Source organism: Macrotis lagotis, chromosome 1, assembly GCF_037893015.1.
Source record: "Macrotis lagotis isolate mMagLag1 chromosome 1, bilby.v1.9.chrom.fasta, whole genome shotgun sequence".
NCBI classification, from domain to species: Eukaryota; Metazoa; Chordata; class Mammalia; order Peramelemorphia; family Peramelidae; genus Macrotis; species Macrotis lagotis.
Genome location: NC_133658.1, coordinates 308,518,560 through 308,534,120, shown reverse-complemented (window position 1 = coordinate 308,534,120; position 15,561 = coordinate 308,518,560). Strand labels below are relative to the sequence as shown.

The following is a 15,561-nucleotide window of genomic DNA, read 5'->3' as shown; positions in this document are numbered from 1 at the left end:
CAGAATGAAGCCAGTCGTCCTGTGTAGTGAGTTGAAAAGATCACGTTTCATGTCAAGCAGGATATAAAACTTAATAATGAATGAAATAGGCCACAGAGCTGCTGCGGGGGAGGGTAGAGACAAACAAAACATTAAATTAAGCTGCACTGACCTTTTGTGTGTTGTGTGTGTGTGTGTGTGTGTGTGTAAGTAAACCCGGCAAAGCAGCTCTCTGCTCTCCCCCTCCCTCCCTCAGCTTCCTCTAGACAAACAGGACCGTTTACCCTTATAAAACATTTAATGATCCCATTCCAACTATTTCTTAAAGTGACCAATAAAAGTGGCCTCCCAGGCCTTTCATGTAAGGGAATGGCCATGTGCATATACAGCACACACAAACATACAACACATAACACACACACACACACACACACACACACCAAGGTAGAATTCAGAAGTACTTGTTGATGCATTGGTACAAAGAATAATTCAGACCTGGGGGAATTCAAATGAGATGGTCAGGCAAATCAGGTCTAAAAGCTCTCTAAGTTCTTGCGCCTTTCCCCAAAACCAATCCCCTTCCTCCTTCTCACAATGCAATGAAACTGGCAACCTCATTGGTACTACCAGAACTTTGGGGTCCTCAAGACACAACCCTAACCATTTGCTGGCAACCTGAGAAGCAGTGGACTAATCAGACATGGACATCCAACAAAGATGCTCCATGTAGCCAAGTACAAACCCAGACCCCATGTAGCTCCAGACTTTAATGCTCATCTTCTCCCATCACTCCTGAACACTGGCCCAAACTGGAAACCAGGTGATCCTGAGTCACAATGGGGAACCCAGCTTCCCAAGTTTTCCTTCCTTCCTAGTAGTATCTCTCCTTCTGATACCACCAGCAAGGGCTCCTTTCCTAAGCAAAGAAGATGAGAGCTGGGGGCCTCACATTACTGGGTCCTTTGGACTGGAACAATTCAGCCGGCTGCCCATTTCCTGGATTATACTGGGGGAAGGCACCGATGATCACTGCCTACTAATTCCCATCTCACACCAGCTGGGTTCCTCTAGGGGCCAAGAGACAAAAGGAATGGAAAGGGATACTAAGGCTGAAACTAGGGTGATTGATTCACTTACACAGTGATCCGCCCTCACTTGTGAGGCTGGGCTGGGTTTTTTGTTTGTTTGTTTTCGCTTTTAATGGTTTACTGTATCAGAATATATCTGTTGCTCAAACACACCCATACTCTTCGGCCAATTCAATCCATAAACCAATAAGTGAATAGTTGTGGCTCCTCCAAGAACACTGAGACATTTTAGAAAGCGGGGGTCAAAGAGCAAGAAAGAAAGGGACAAAATGGTGGTGGGGGTTATTCTTTGTCCAAAAAAATAGCCCACTGGTCTTTTCTACATTTTTCAGTCTAGTCACCACAGATCTTCAGGTGTCTAAACAGAGAAGGGCCTCAGTAAAAGTAGCACTACTTCCAAACACATTCAGTCCAAGTAAGGACCTCAGACCCCCTTAAAAGACCTCAAAAGTCAAGTTCTCATCAACCCTCAAGCTCCAATTGCTTTCAACTTCAGAGGTAGGTACAGAGCAAGGCAGACTTGTCAACAATTTTAGAAAACAAGGCTAAGCATTTTATCGTGCGGATGGCAAAACGGAGCACTTGCTGAGATGATAATTATTTGCATTCAAATGAAATGAGGTTGTTTTAAATTGAAAAAGATGAATTGGGAAAAATTGGCCATGTTTATATAAGAAATTGAGAAATCAAATTGCTATTTGCCTCAAAAAAAAAAAGCTTTTATTTTTTGTGTCCAACTGTCTTTACGCTGTAAATGAGGGTTTCTTAACCTGGGGTCGGTGACCTTTTTTTTTTTTAAATAATGTTATAAATGTATTTCAATATAATTGTTTTCTTTCATAATAATAGACATTTTCTTAAGCATAAATAGGCATTAATTTGAGAAGGGGCCATATGCTTCACTAGACAGGCAAAGGGGTCTATGTCATAAAAAAAGGTTAAAGATCCCTTTTCAAATGGTTTGGGGATTTTGGTGCATTTATTAATCTGGAAGCAGTTTCAATGCATTTAAACTCAATTCAAGAAACACTTAAGGGACAGCTAGGTGGCGTAGTGGATAAAGCACCACCAGCCTTGGATTCAGGAGTACCTGGGTTCAAATCCAGTTTCAGACACTTAATAATTACCTAGCCTTGGGCAAGCCACTTAACCCCATTTGCCTTGCAAAAAAAAAAAAACTGAAAAAAATACTAAGAAACACTTAAGTGTTAAAGAGAAGAACCTCTGTAAGAGTCTAAAAGTACAAAGACAAAAATAAAACCAGTTGCTGCCCTCAAAAAGTTTACATTTAACTGAGGATACAACATGTACACAAAGAAGTAAATGCAAAGGACATCTGATATGATAAAAAGTAATGAAATCTGCCATTTGTAAAAGTTCCCAAGGCCCTGTCTGAAAAGGGAGGGGGAGATGGCACCTCTGTCATCAAATGAGATAAATATCTGTAAGGTATTACACATAATCCCTGGTCCATAATAGATACCTTATAAAGGCTTCCTCCCTTCCCTGCTCCTATTGTACAAAGGTGAGTCAAATCAACAAAGATTTATTAAGCACTTGCTATAATAGACCAAGCACTATGCTGCTAATGTCTGATCCTAGTTCTGAATTATTTTTTCACATATGATAAATAAGGTTTGTCATCCCATTTTCTCTAACATGGGCAAGAGGTGGATATGCAGTGAACTCACTTTAAGAAAGTGATAATATAAGGTGGGGGATCAGAAGATTATTTTTCAGACATGATGTCAAATAGCTGCCAAAGCTGGACCCTAATTTTCCCCTTCCCTTGAAATAATAATTCTGCATTAATGCAATCAAAGGAATTTAACAGAATGAGGGGGGAAATCACTTTCAAAAAGAAGATTAAAGTCATTAAAAACGGCTAATCCTGCAAAATAGGACTCTCAGAAATGGGGCTCACATGGCTACTCCCAAGCTTCTATCATCACTGAAGACAAGAAGCAAAATCAGTATTAAAAGAAGAAGAAAATTCAATAAAAGTTTAATTAAGGAAAAAAGGACATTAGACAGGCTTTAGAATATAAGTCATCCCTGGGATGGGATGGGATGGGATGCAGCAGTAGGAACTAGAGAAGGGGTCTAATTGGCCTCCTTAATGCTTAGCACATCCATCAAGTAGCTCCAAGTATGATCACTGTCCTATTGCTCCTTCTAAGAACAGAGGCTCTCTCTAGGATCAAATATTAGATGTTTCTTGATGGGGGTGGAAGAGGGAGTTTAGGGGGAGGGGTGGCCCGAGTTTGAAGCTCTGGCAGAAATATACTGGAGACATTCTTTCCAACTGGTTCTATAATTGAAAGAGGACAGAATACAACTTCACCAACATGTATGCAAAGATCAACAGTTTAACTGACTACTCCCCAGCTTGCTGGACACATTCATTATCTAAGAGAAAGATGCTGGAAATGCCCTAACAGGTTATGCTATTTGAATGCAATGAAATATTCCTTTGCCACAAAGAACGACAACTAGGACTAGAGCAAAGAAACATGGGAAAGCAGATCTTTGGAGGAACTAGTTGCAATCAGTAGTATTCATCAATTGTTTCCAACAAATGCACTTTGAAGCAGGTGGTTGTTTGGAAGGTTTGGGGGGAAAATATACACAGTAAACAAATGTATAAATCTTTTTTAAATATGAGAAAGCAAAGAAAGTCCTCTATCTAGTTAACTGGGTGTGATCCCATAGCAAACTAATGAGAAGACATTATGGTGGATGGCCTCACAAATAAATGAAGCAAGCACATGGTAGAATTCAGATTTTGACTTGCATGGAGCCATCTGCTGATTCTGCTAACCTAAATGTTAGCTGGATTAAATTGAATGTGCCAGTGCAGTCACGTCACCTTTGCCCATTGTGAAGGCCACTCACTAATACCTTCCTCTCTACCAACCTTTTCTAGAAAAAAATGAAAAAGATGCGCATTCCTCTATAAGTCAAAAAGGTCCATTGCTTTCCACAGAAATCATGCTCTCAGTCGAAGGTGTCCATGAGCTAGAGTGGACCAAGATAGGCATTTAGATTCAGAAGCCCTCATCAGATTTAGGCCACAGCTCCTCAATTTACTAATAATCCAGGGTGGCACAGTTTCAAGAATCCTGTTTCCTAGCTGTAAAAATGGAAATGAACAGTGCTTCTACTACCTACCTTGCCTTGTAAGGAAAATACTTTTTAAATCTTATCTACAGAATTATATGAAGAGGTACATTATGTAGTGGTCTGAAAGAAGAGCTCAAAAAATGGTTTCATCTATATGACCCCTGGCACCTAGCAGCTGGGTGATCTTGGGCAAGTCATTCATTCTCAAAGTGCCCATGTCTATTTTCTAAGAAGGTTAAACTGAAGACTAGCTGCCTATCTCACATCTCTTTAGAGTTTCCTTATCCAGGTTTTCCTTACAAATGAAATCACAGGTTTGGCCCAAAAAGCTATATTAATGGAAGCTGTTATTACTATCTTTCTCACCCAAAACCAGAATAAACCTCCAAAACACCAGGGTTCTCCTTCTGAGACATATGGTGGAGCAAGAGGCTTGATAGGAAGAGCCAGCTCTTCTTTAGAGAAACCCCACTCCTTCCAATGTGACCCAAATACTACCCCAGGAAGGGTCATCAGTAGGCTGTCCAGATTGCTGGAGAAAGAGGGTGAGGGGAAGGGGAGGGCTGGCAGTCAGTGCCCAGTCAACATGGGGCCCGGAGGCCTCAGCAGGAAGGAGGAAGTCTGCAGGGAATGAGCCAGGGAAACAGCTTGGCAAGGCCACCGGGTTCCTCCGGAGGCTTTGGTGTTCAGCCACTCTGCCCCAGCCATGGCATAAGCAGGCCCCCCTCAAGTTCTGGACCTAGTCAATTAAGCAGCTGTCAACAATCAATTCAGAGCAGAGGAGACTGAAGATCTTATTTCAACAAAGGCAGGGGCAACTTTGTGAAAACTCAAATGCAACAAGAGCATCGAGACAGTCAAACAGATTAAAATACAGTGCAGACTGATTCCTTCACAGCGCATACGGAAGCTGGGACACTAATATTCGGGTGTGAAATAATGCAAATGTCGACCAAATGTTGATGCCTCAGTTTTCTGTGTATTTTCAATTCCTTTTTTCTTTAAAAGAAAAAACGTTCATCCCTTAGACATCTTCTCAGCTCCCACCTCCTCCCCCCTTCTCAAACACACCCTGTCTTTGTCAAATTGACTAGTTGCTGCTGGGATTACTGCTTCAGGTCTCTGTTCATGGAAATTATTATTTCACAAGCTTGGTATTGGGCTAGAAACAAACTGAAAAATGAAAGGAGCAGATAGGTGTCTCAGTGGGTAGTGCCAAGTCTGAAGGCACAAAGACTCATCCTCCAGACCATGGGACAAATAGTTTAATCTCTCAGCCTCAGTTTACCCATCTGTGAAATGAGGATAATAACCAGCCCAGCCCTCATTTGAGTTCTAGACCTAATCAATTAAGAAGCAGTCAACAATCAGTTCAGAGCAGAGAAGATGGAAGGCTGTTATGATAGTGAACCAAGATAAAATTTGTAAAGTGTTTTGGAGACTATATAAATACTGTAAATGGTATGGGATTTAGAGATGTTAAAGACCTGGAAGAGCATCTAATTTCATTTTTACAAATGTGTCACCAAGGCCTAAAGAGTTAGCAGTATGAAATAATAATGATGATGACAAATATTTACATGATATTTGAAAGTCTGCATTGAGCTTTACTCATCTATCCTACCACCACCCATATAAAGCAGGTATTATTATCTGCCAATTAACAAAGGAGGAAACTGAGGCCAAGGAAGATTTAGGGATTTATCGAACATCAGAGCCAAGATTTGAACCAGGTCATCTGACTTCAACTCAGTACTCTTTATGTCATTACTTTTTTATTACTTTGTGGACTACCTGCAACTAATGGTAAATACCAGCAGGTATTCACATCACAAATCTAGATCACTAACAAGGAAATATTTGCAGATGGAGCAAATGTACATTAATACTATACTTTAAAAAAAATACAACAAAGTAGGTATAGCAGGTTTTGAAAAAATTATTAAGCCTCTTGCATCATCTGTACTAATACTCACTCCATGTGGGTTAAAAATGGAAACCTCCAAAAGTAAGTGGAGAGAACAGGACAAGATGACCAAGCTCCATATGGGCCTTTTTTCCTAGCTTGCTGTATGGGAGCTCTCTCTGTTCCCACTTCCCCATCAGCAGAAGAATTCCCTTTCTTTCCCTCCTCAGGACACCATTGGGGATAATGAGATAATGTCCATACAACAACTTGAACTCCCCAGAGGAAGGAGATAGACAAATACAAGCTGTTATTATTTCTACTATTAATTGAATGCTAATTCAAGAATTCACATTGAACTTGTTATGAACACTGGATAGTCTCTGCAAATAAGTGAGAGACAAGTCCACTTGGTCAGCCAAGACAGGACCCTGCCACACAGTAAAGACCAGTGTCTGACTTACAATAGCTAACAAAAATAGTTTGCAATTTACAATTGCTAATAATAATAATAATAGCTTGCATTTATATATTATCTCATTTGATCTTTACATCAACCCTGGAAGACAACTGCTAATATAATCTTAAAAGTGAGGAAACTGAGGCAGATAGCAGTTAAATTGAACTGCCCAGAGCAACCTAGTAAGTATCTGATGCTGGATTTTAACCAGGATTTTCTGGTTCCAAGTACAACCCTATCCACTGTGCCCTCTAGCTGCTAGTTCCATTTCATTAAGAGGTTTTGGAAGTGCTGTTTATTTATTGTAGGAGGGGAAGGAATTAGTTTTCTTGTACGGGGAGAGGGAGGAAGGGTATTAATATATCATAACATTGATTTATGAACTGTAGTAGGAGCTAACTAAGTCAATGTGGTTAGAGATTTGAATTTGGAACCAAGAAATCCAGAGTTCCAGTTTTACCACTGTCATATAATAGGTATAGAACCCTGGATAACTGCCTTGTTCAAGGTATCTCTCTATGATCATAAACTGCAGAGACACTGGCAGCCTATACTGGAAGGAGATTCCTCATAGGGTCAGATGCTTAAAACTGAAAAATCACAGATCCTCTTCCTATTCCGTCATCCCAAATGTTGCGTCTTACTTTTACAAGACAGTTTTGGTCTCCTTTTCACCTTTCTGCCTCCTCTTATACTCTGATGGGCCAAAGTGAATGTAACAGTTATTGTGGCTTCTTAAAATAAGAAGATATTTGCATCAAATCCCTAGATATCTGTTTGTCTCTGATTCACCTGAGAGAGTGGCTATCTATCTATTCACACCCTTGTCCTACTTGACTATATAGTAGCTATGAATGCAGGTGCCCCTCCCACTCCAAGTAAGTACATACAAGCCCTCCTATCTGAGTGTAAACTGGTTTTTAAACAATCCAACTGTACTTCCCATTGGACTTCAATGACATTTTTGGAGATACTTTACTCTCATAATTCATTTTTAGAACCATTACTACTGTAGACAAGGGATGAACGATTGTCTCAAGGTAGATTTTGTAAATATGAACACCAAATGGAGACTTTAATAATAAAAAACTGGTATTTCCATAACTTTTAGGTTACTACAAAGCTTTTTACATAAACTAGCTCATTTGAAGCTTACAACAATCTTATGAAATGAGTACCACCAGATATCATTAGCCCCATTTTACAGATGAGCAAACTGGGATGGGGGAAACACAGATTGCTCCCATCTGAGCATTACCACCTCTGGGTCTGATAGAGGCAAACCTGGAACCTAAACCTTACAAACTATCCCTGTCTCTACTGTTCCTAATGGTTTATTTAACAGATGGCTGCTGTCTCCATTAAGGGGCACTTTGCACATCAAAATGGTGCTTGTTGAGCCTGGTGACTTGATGTGCGGAACTGTGCTTACATTCATTCTTTTAATTGCTGGGTCTTTTAAAACACATTTTAATGTGCTAACAACCTCAAATGAAAATAATTAAATAAATTATTTAGTTGAAAACAAAACTGATTGTAACACATGTCGGGTTGGTCTCTGTGAGTAATAGGTAGAATGATTTTTCTTTCAACAAATCAAATCCAATTTCCACATTATTTACATGAGAATTTCAAAGGTGCTTTTAATGGTGAGTGAGATCATTAGCCACCAAAGACACATAAGTAAATGGCACAGAGAATGAGGAAGAATGATTTCAACTCTTAAGTACTCAGAGAAGGCACGATGTTTTGGAAACAGTTGTGTTTTTTACATCAGAAGGCAGGGATTCAGAGACAGACTCTGCTACTTAGGGCCTGTGTGACCTTGGACAAGTCACTTAACTTCTCTGGGACTCATCTGCACATTAAGGGAGTTAGATTAAGTGACCTCTAAATCCCCTAAAGCTCCAAATCTATAATCCTAAGAATAGGGCAGTAAAGGGATTTCCAGAATATCTTAGATCACAAAACCCTCTACTATTGCAGCACTGGAAGTCTTGAGATCTGTGTAATCTGAATTTATTGTTTATTATTCCTGGATTCAACAAACAAACCCTCTAGGATTTCTGCCTTTCCTTTTCTTTTCCTGGGAAGTCCCACCACAGGGGTTAAAGAAATAGAGAGACAGAGAAATGAAATGGGGGGGGGGGGGTTGTGTAGAGGATGAAGAATTATTAAAAATGGTCCTTTCCCCACTTCTCTAGTGAAAAGCAAACATCCTCACAAGTCTGGCCAAGAGCAAACAGCACCCCAGTAGAGGGAGTAGGGGCCAAATGTTGGAACCTTTGTCCAAAGTTAGGATCTGATGACCCAGATACAGTCCCAGCAAGCCCAGGGCCAACATCCTACCCGTGAAGGCAAGGCAGGAAGGCAGGAGTTCGCCTTTCACCTTGAAGACACAGCCAACGTGACCTCCACAAACATACAAGCAGTCTGCACTGCTCTATCCCTTAGACAAATTTACTTAGTGCTGAAATTGAAAATGCAATTGAGCCTTAGTTTTATTGCAGAAATTAAACAGACCAAGAAAGACAAAAAGCCACCCAAGATTAATTTACTGGAGTGTTTGCTATGGTTAAATTCTTGAAGAGGGCAACTCAGTGGGGGGCAGGTAGAAGGACAAACCCCAGCCATTCTGGAAAGAGCCAATCAAGATCATAAGCCTCCCAAAAATCCCTCCTCCCCCCTTCATAGCCTGTCCAGGACTGGGCAAAAACTTTTCCTCAAAAAAAAAAAAAAAATCAAGAGTTCCCCCCCCCAAACCCCAAGATTGAATTTGATGGGCTTTATTGTTTGTTGTTTATTTTTCCCCACTTGGGAAAGGGGCAGGGAGGAGGAGGGGAAAGGCTGGAAATAACATCTCATTAAATAATCTTCATCAGGCTTCAATAAATGACACAGTCACTTACTGAAGGGTTGGTAGGACGGATGCTCTGCTCAACTCAGGATAAACGAGATGCTTTCAGGGTTGAATCACTGTTTTTCTTTACTCCCCTTGGAAATGCAGCAGAACCCATATTCTGTGGTGCTCCGTGGACTTGGGACTGAAAACAGCTGCACTCTAATTACATGTAAAGTGTACCAAAACATCCCTTTTATCACAGACTGTAAATCTGTTAGCATCTGTCTCTCCTTTGTTTCTTCCACAAGATACAAGCTTGTTTCTACATTTTTCTCACCTGTAGCGGTGATTAAAATTCATTATAAATGAAAGGAGTGAACAGTAAAACAAGTTCCTCTGTGTACAGTTCTAAACTCAAATTAGAAACAGCTGTTTGCTAATTCATGCAGTGATGTTTTGTCGTGCTCTGTGAATCAATAATAACTCACCCTATTGCTGCAGAAATTTTAGGATAATCCATATATTTACCTTGGTGGTTGATTCCCCAAGTGGGATTGCCAGAGAGAAGTTCAGATCTCCTTCAGAAGGGTAGGAGAGGCAAGGATGGGGTGTGGGTGCACTCTGTCTCTCCTCCCAGTGGGAAGGGGCCCAATGTGGAGTCACTCAGCTCCTCCCTCCCGATCCCCCAGCCAAAATAAATAATAATAACAAATAAGAAGGGCCCTATAGAACCAAACAAAAACTCTGAAACTTTCTTCCCACCCCACCTCCCTTGTAACTTCTCCCCAGAAACCAAAAATAATCCCATCCAAAAATATTTAAAAATCAATTCTGAATGGTCAAAATTCTGCCCACATGCTCACCCTGCCAGAGAGAACAGCAAAATTAAAAGTCTAACTGGTACCCAGAACAATTTAAAACAATTAAATATAGGTGGAGTTTCTCGCTAAGAAACTAATCCTTTGACAGGGATTAAGCATGTTTGGATAGCGTTTTGCCAGTCTATATGATTTTAGCCGCAGTAGCTAGAATTACCGTCTGCAAAGTCTCTCTGCTTTTGTGAAACTTCAAAGGCAGGGCTTGGCAATCGCTCTGCCCATTTGGAAGAAAAGTACACGTGGCTCCCAGAGCTCAGTCCAAGCATCTCAATTCTAAACTCCCGGGTTCTGGGAACAGAAGGGCGGATTGGGAGACAAAATCTTCAATGGAGCCCTATTGTTCCCTGCATGAAGTCCCAACTCCTGTCTGGCTTTCAAGGCCCTTCACAATCTGTCTCCCCCTCCTCCCCAACACATACCTTGCACTCGAGTCGAGTTGGTCTCTGCACCACCCCACAAACATGCTGTGCCCATTCATTCATTCAACAAACCTATGCTGAATGCTTACTATATACAAGGCTTAGCTCCAGGGAGATACAAAGAAAAAAAGAAGGCAGACTCTGCTCTCTTATCCCCCTAGTAGGGGAAGGTAAGACATGTGCACCACAATATACATGCTACAAAGTGGACTCTATAAGACTCTCCTAAGAGGTGTGATAATTGCTAGGAGATCAGATGAGGGAGCTTTTGTTCGGGTTACCCTTGCCCAGAATGCTCTCCTCTGTCATTTGCCACCCAGCTGTATTTTACCAATCCTTCAAAAATCAGCTCAAGACGCGCCAGTGTCAACTTCCCCATTAGAAAGAACATTAGCCCAGGAGTCACAAATCTCACTAGAAACTTCCTACCTGTGTGATGCTGAGCAAGTTACATTGGGCCATTGAGATTTTTTCCTATGTCAAATAAAGGGATTTGGACTAGGTACTGGTGTCAAAATGGTGTCAAACTCAAAAACAAACAGGGGTCACCTATCTGTCCAGAGGGATCCCTGTGGGTCACATACTGACTTAGTTTTAATAAGTGACAATACAAATTTGACTGTATTTCTATTTATCTATTTTGTTAACTATATTGCAACTACATTTTAATCTAGTTCTAGTTGAGATTGGGGAAATTATGGGTCACATGCCAGTGTATCTGATACCTCTAGATTAAGATGACTTTGAAGGTCCCTCTCAGCTCTAAATAATAATAATTAGCATTTACATTCAATGTGAAAGTTTGAAATATACACCATATATGTTAACTCATTTGATACAACTACCCTGAGAGGTAAGTGCTTTGGTTATCCCAATTTTACAGATAGGTATGGGTTAAGTGACTTGCCCAGGGTCTCGCTGTTTGGGCTAGGAAATGAAGTCAGGTTTTCTGATGGTAGGTCTATCAACTGTGTATCAACTTTGCTGCCCACAATATAGGATCCTGACCATTCCACCTCACCAGTTCATCACTATCTCTTCAGCACAACCAATAATAACATAAAATGTCTAGAACATACCGCTAAGCACTTAATGAGGCATTCTTCTACATTTTCAACTATTGTTTTCCTTGTATTAGATCTGTCTCCCCATGGTGGCTATTGCTTTTTGGAGGTCAAGAACCATGTCTTATCCTGGTCTTATATCTCCCACTGTATCTACACAGGTCCATAATAGGCCCTTAGAAAAATTTTGGATGGATGAATTTATCCAACAAACCTATTTATTGAGCCCTTGCTATGTACAAAGACTAATCTTGGGAGGTAAAATGGTTTAATCTAACTCTTTCTACCACATCCCTCAGGCTAGGGCCAATAATCACCTTGTATAGGATTATCCCTGCCTGTGGACAAGAAGGTCCCTGGACTGAGGACTTCTCTGGTCTCCAAATTCTACAACTAATTTACTGTGAGACCTTGGACAAGATACATCCCTTCCCTCAGACTCAGTTGTGTCATGATCTGACATCCTATAATTTCATGCCTTGGCACATTCAGGAATCAAGTACTGGACCTAGAGTCAGAGAGACTTAAATCCTGCCTCAGACATTTGCTTAGTTGCATGACCCTAGTGCAAATCACTTAACCGAAGTCTGCCTCAGTTCTTTCATCTATAAGATGTGACTAAAAAGAGCATCTACTTTTCTGGGTTGTAAGAATAAAATGAGATTATATTTGTAAAGTGATTTGCAAAACTCAAAGTGCTATTAAAAATACGAGATATTGTTATTATTATATAAATAAATTTATTATTATTCTTATTATGTAAATTTAATCTTTGCTTTCTTTTCTCTACAAGAATCACTCCAGTACTACTGGCCTTTTCTATTCAGATCTTTATAAAAACAGAGAATGAAAACTCTAATCGAAGAATCAAATTCATTTTCTTGAAGTTGTTATCAACCCAAAGAGACTCACACCCACCCATCAATGAATCCAGAGCAAGAATACTTTCCCCTTGCCAATTAAGTACCTAGCCAGTTGCAATGGATGTTGCTAACAATTATTGTTCAAGAATTCACAGGGGCGGCTAGGTGGCACAGTGGATAGAGCACAGACCCTGGAGTCAGGAGTAGCTGAGTTCAAATCCAGCCTCAGACACTTAATAATTATCTGTGTGGCCTTGGGCAAGCCACGTAAACCCATTGCATTGCAAAAACCTAAAAAAAAAAATCACAAACTTTTCTGCCAGTTGTTCTCGGTAGAGTATGACACCTTGGTCTTGATACACATTATGTACTTGTTCCTTGGATAGATGAAATAGCTGCTAAGCAAAGTTAGTGGAAAGGAACATTTCAAAGAGGTTTGAGGTTGGGAGTTTTTTGCCCTGAATGTCTACAAGATTTTAATCATTGTGCCCTCAATCTTCAACTTGACCCTGACTCAATAAATGACAGAATCTGATCCCCAGCTTTATCCCTATCTTATCTAAACTTTCCTAGGTTCTACTAAGGGCACAATTATCTTATTAGGGCTATTCAGGAAAGAGCCATATGGGAATGAATCAGGAAGAAGTCTTGAACCACTGAATACTCTTCCCCCTTTGGTCCTCTACCATGACGACAAATGAACTGGGTTTTTAGAGTAACTCTAATTCTGAAAAATCTTATATTTGCAATTGACTTCCATCTTCAATGTAAACTGCCTTTTCTTGATTTCTATTCTTTTATAAAACATTTCAAGATATTTTAGCTTCAAGTATCTCTGTTTAATATTACCATTGTCTGATATTGCTATTGACGTCCATCTTCAAGTTTCTCTGTCTAATCCTAGCTCAGCCCTGAATGGACAATGCTTCATAAACAAATGCTTAGCCACATTAGGGCAGCTTTTATTTCAAGGAATTCATTAGGGGAATTCCAGCCTCTAATTTAAAATTTTTAAAAAACTGAATTTTCAAAACCTGAATTTTCTTACAGTGGGACCTACCTGCACAATTAGTTTCTGAAAATATTCTTTGCTGATTAGCTATAGCAAATCCATAATTGGGAATAAACCTCCTCTTGAATCACACTAGCAGCTTGCCCATCCTCACCATTTAGCCAGATGTTAGCTTAAACAAAACTTTTTTTTTCCTCATCTCACCTAAAATACTCTAAAACTAAAAAAGTTCATAGGAAAACATGGAAGGGAAAATTTATCTACTCTCTCCAAATGTCTATACCTCTGCCTCCTTCCATTGATAATCTGGGGACTGGCTCTACTGTAAACAGGACAGTACTCTAGAAACAGGAATCCTCTCCATCCTTCTTTGCACAACACAGGTGTGGCTCACTCTCACTCCCTTGGCACTCTGACTCACCCATGCTCTAGAGGGACAATCCCCAGAGGCTACCAAGGAGTTTCATATCCACGCCCAGCCCAGCTTCTGCCCCACTACAGAGAACAGCCAATTATCCACTTTGGAGGCTGTGGTTAGAGGTAACACCTGTCCACTAAGGCCTAGTTTTAATACCAGCTCCCTTATATTCTCCTTCCCCCACCTTAAAAAGCTCAGGTCCTCATTACCTTGGAGAGCTTTCTCCCTGAAGACAAGCTCTGGTTCTTAGCACTTGCATGTGAGCCCCTGGAGACAGAGGCCACAGGGTCTTTAGGTGTCCTTCCTCCACACTGGAGCACCCAGAGGGAGGTTACAGGCAGGACAGAGGAGGAGACCCCTCTATTCTACTGGGCTTCTGCCTGAGCCATGGGATCAGGAGATTGATGCTAGCTCCAAAGCTCAGGGTTGGTTCCCAGAGTCCTTTGGGAACCAACTGTAAATCCCTGTAGGATTTCAAAATTCAAAACTAATCAACACCTGGTGCTGATGCCCAAAGCAGGTGATATGAGCTATACCTAGTCCCAGATAGATTCTCAAGGACCACTCCCTCCCAGCCAGCCTGAGAATAAAAGGTCTTTTTTTCCTATGTCCAGATTTCTCATCTTGAAAACAACACTAGCAGAAGAATCACAGAATTCTTTGATAATACTTATCAACATGACTCTAAGTCAATAAACCTTTCTTGGGCTCAGTTTCTCCATCTGATAAATGAGGATAATTACCCTTTCCCTACTTATTTTGAAAAGCTGTTGAGAATTAAAGGAAATAATATAAATAAAAATGCTTTGAAAAATGTAAACTTTAGTATTACAGTTATTTTAACTTACTTTCTTGTATATAACCCAACTGAAATGCTGAAAGACAGTTTGGTCCAATGAAAAGGTCAATGTCCTGGCTCTGGGATGAGAGAAACTGGGTTCAAATCCTGTCTCTGATGCTTTGTTACTTTTGTGATCTCAGGTAAGTTAATAAACTGGCCCAGGGCTTCCCAATTTATTCATCTCTTAAATTAAGGGCTTGGGACAAGTTGGCATCAGATATTGTCCAGTTCTAGATTCAGGACTTGAAGACTTTCCTCAACTCGAAGAATATACCTTTGATCGGGGTGGTTGTTTTAGGAGAAAAGGAAGGAATATGATTGTCACCTACCAGATTGATATCCCAGTGCTTTGAGTTGCCTATTATGAATCTGTCAAATGGAAATTTACTCAAAGTATTTTCAATCCTCTTAATGTTATCATGTGGTATCCATCAGTTGCGCTTTATAGGAAAAATATAATACAACTGTTGCTTGCCATAAGACAAAATCTTTCAAACTTCGTGACAGAGGGAACACCCCATCATTTTATTATGGGGTCACTTTGTCTCCTGCTTTGTTGAGAAAAGAGAGACAGACCATTCACCATGACCCCTTCCTCAAACACCTTGACCTCAACCCAAATTCTCTCCTTAATATTATATGTTTCGGGCATTCTCTTTTCTTCTTCA

General features: G+C 40.4%; 1 protein-coding gene across 4 annotated transcripts in view; it reads right to left on the bottom strand.

Moving 5' to 3' along the window:
- Positions 1-15,561, bottom strand: part of ZNF423 (zinc finger protein 423) — a 403,178-nt gene that overhangs the window by 151,917 nt on the left and 235,700 nt on the right. Inside the window, exon 1 of one of the 4 annotated variants that reach the window (XM_074211386.1) lies at positions 9,927-10,100. The exons of the other annotated variants lie outside the window; for them this stretch is intronic. The gene's annotated coding sequence lies outside the window, so the exon portion shown is untranslated. Of the gene's footprint in view, positions 1-9,926; positions 10,101-15,561 lie in introns of those variants that run through there. 4 annotated transcript variants of the gene reach the window in all.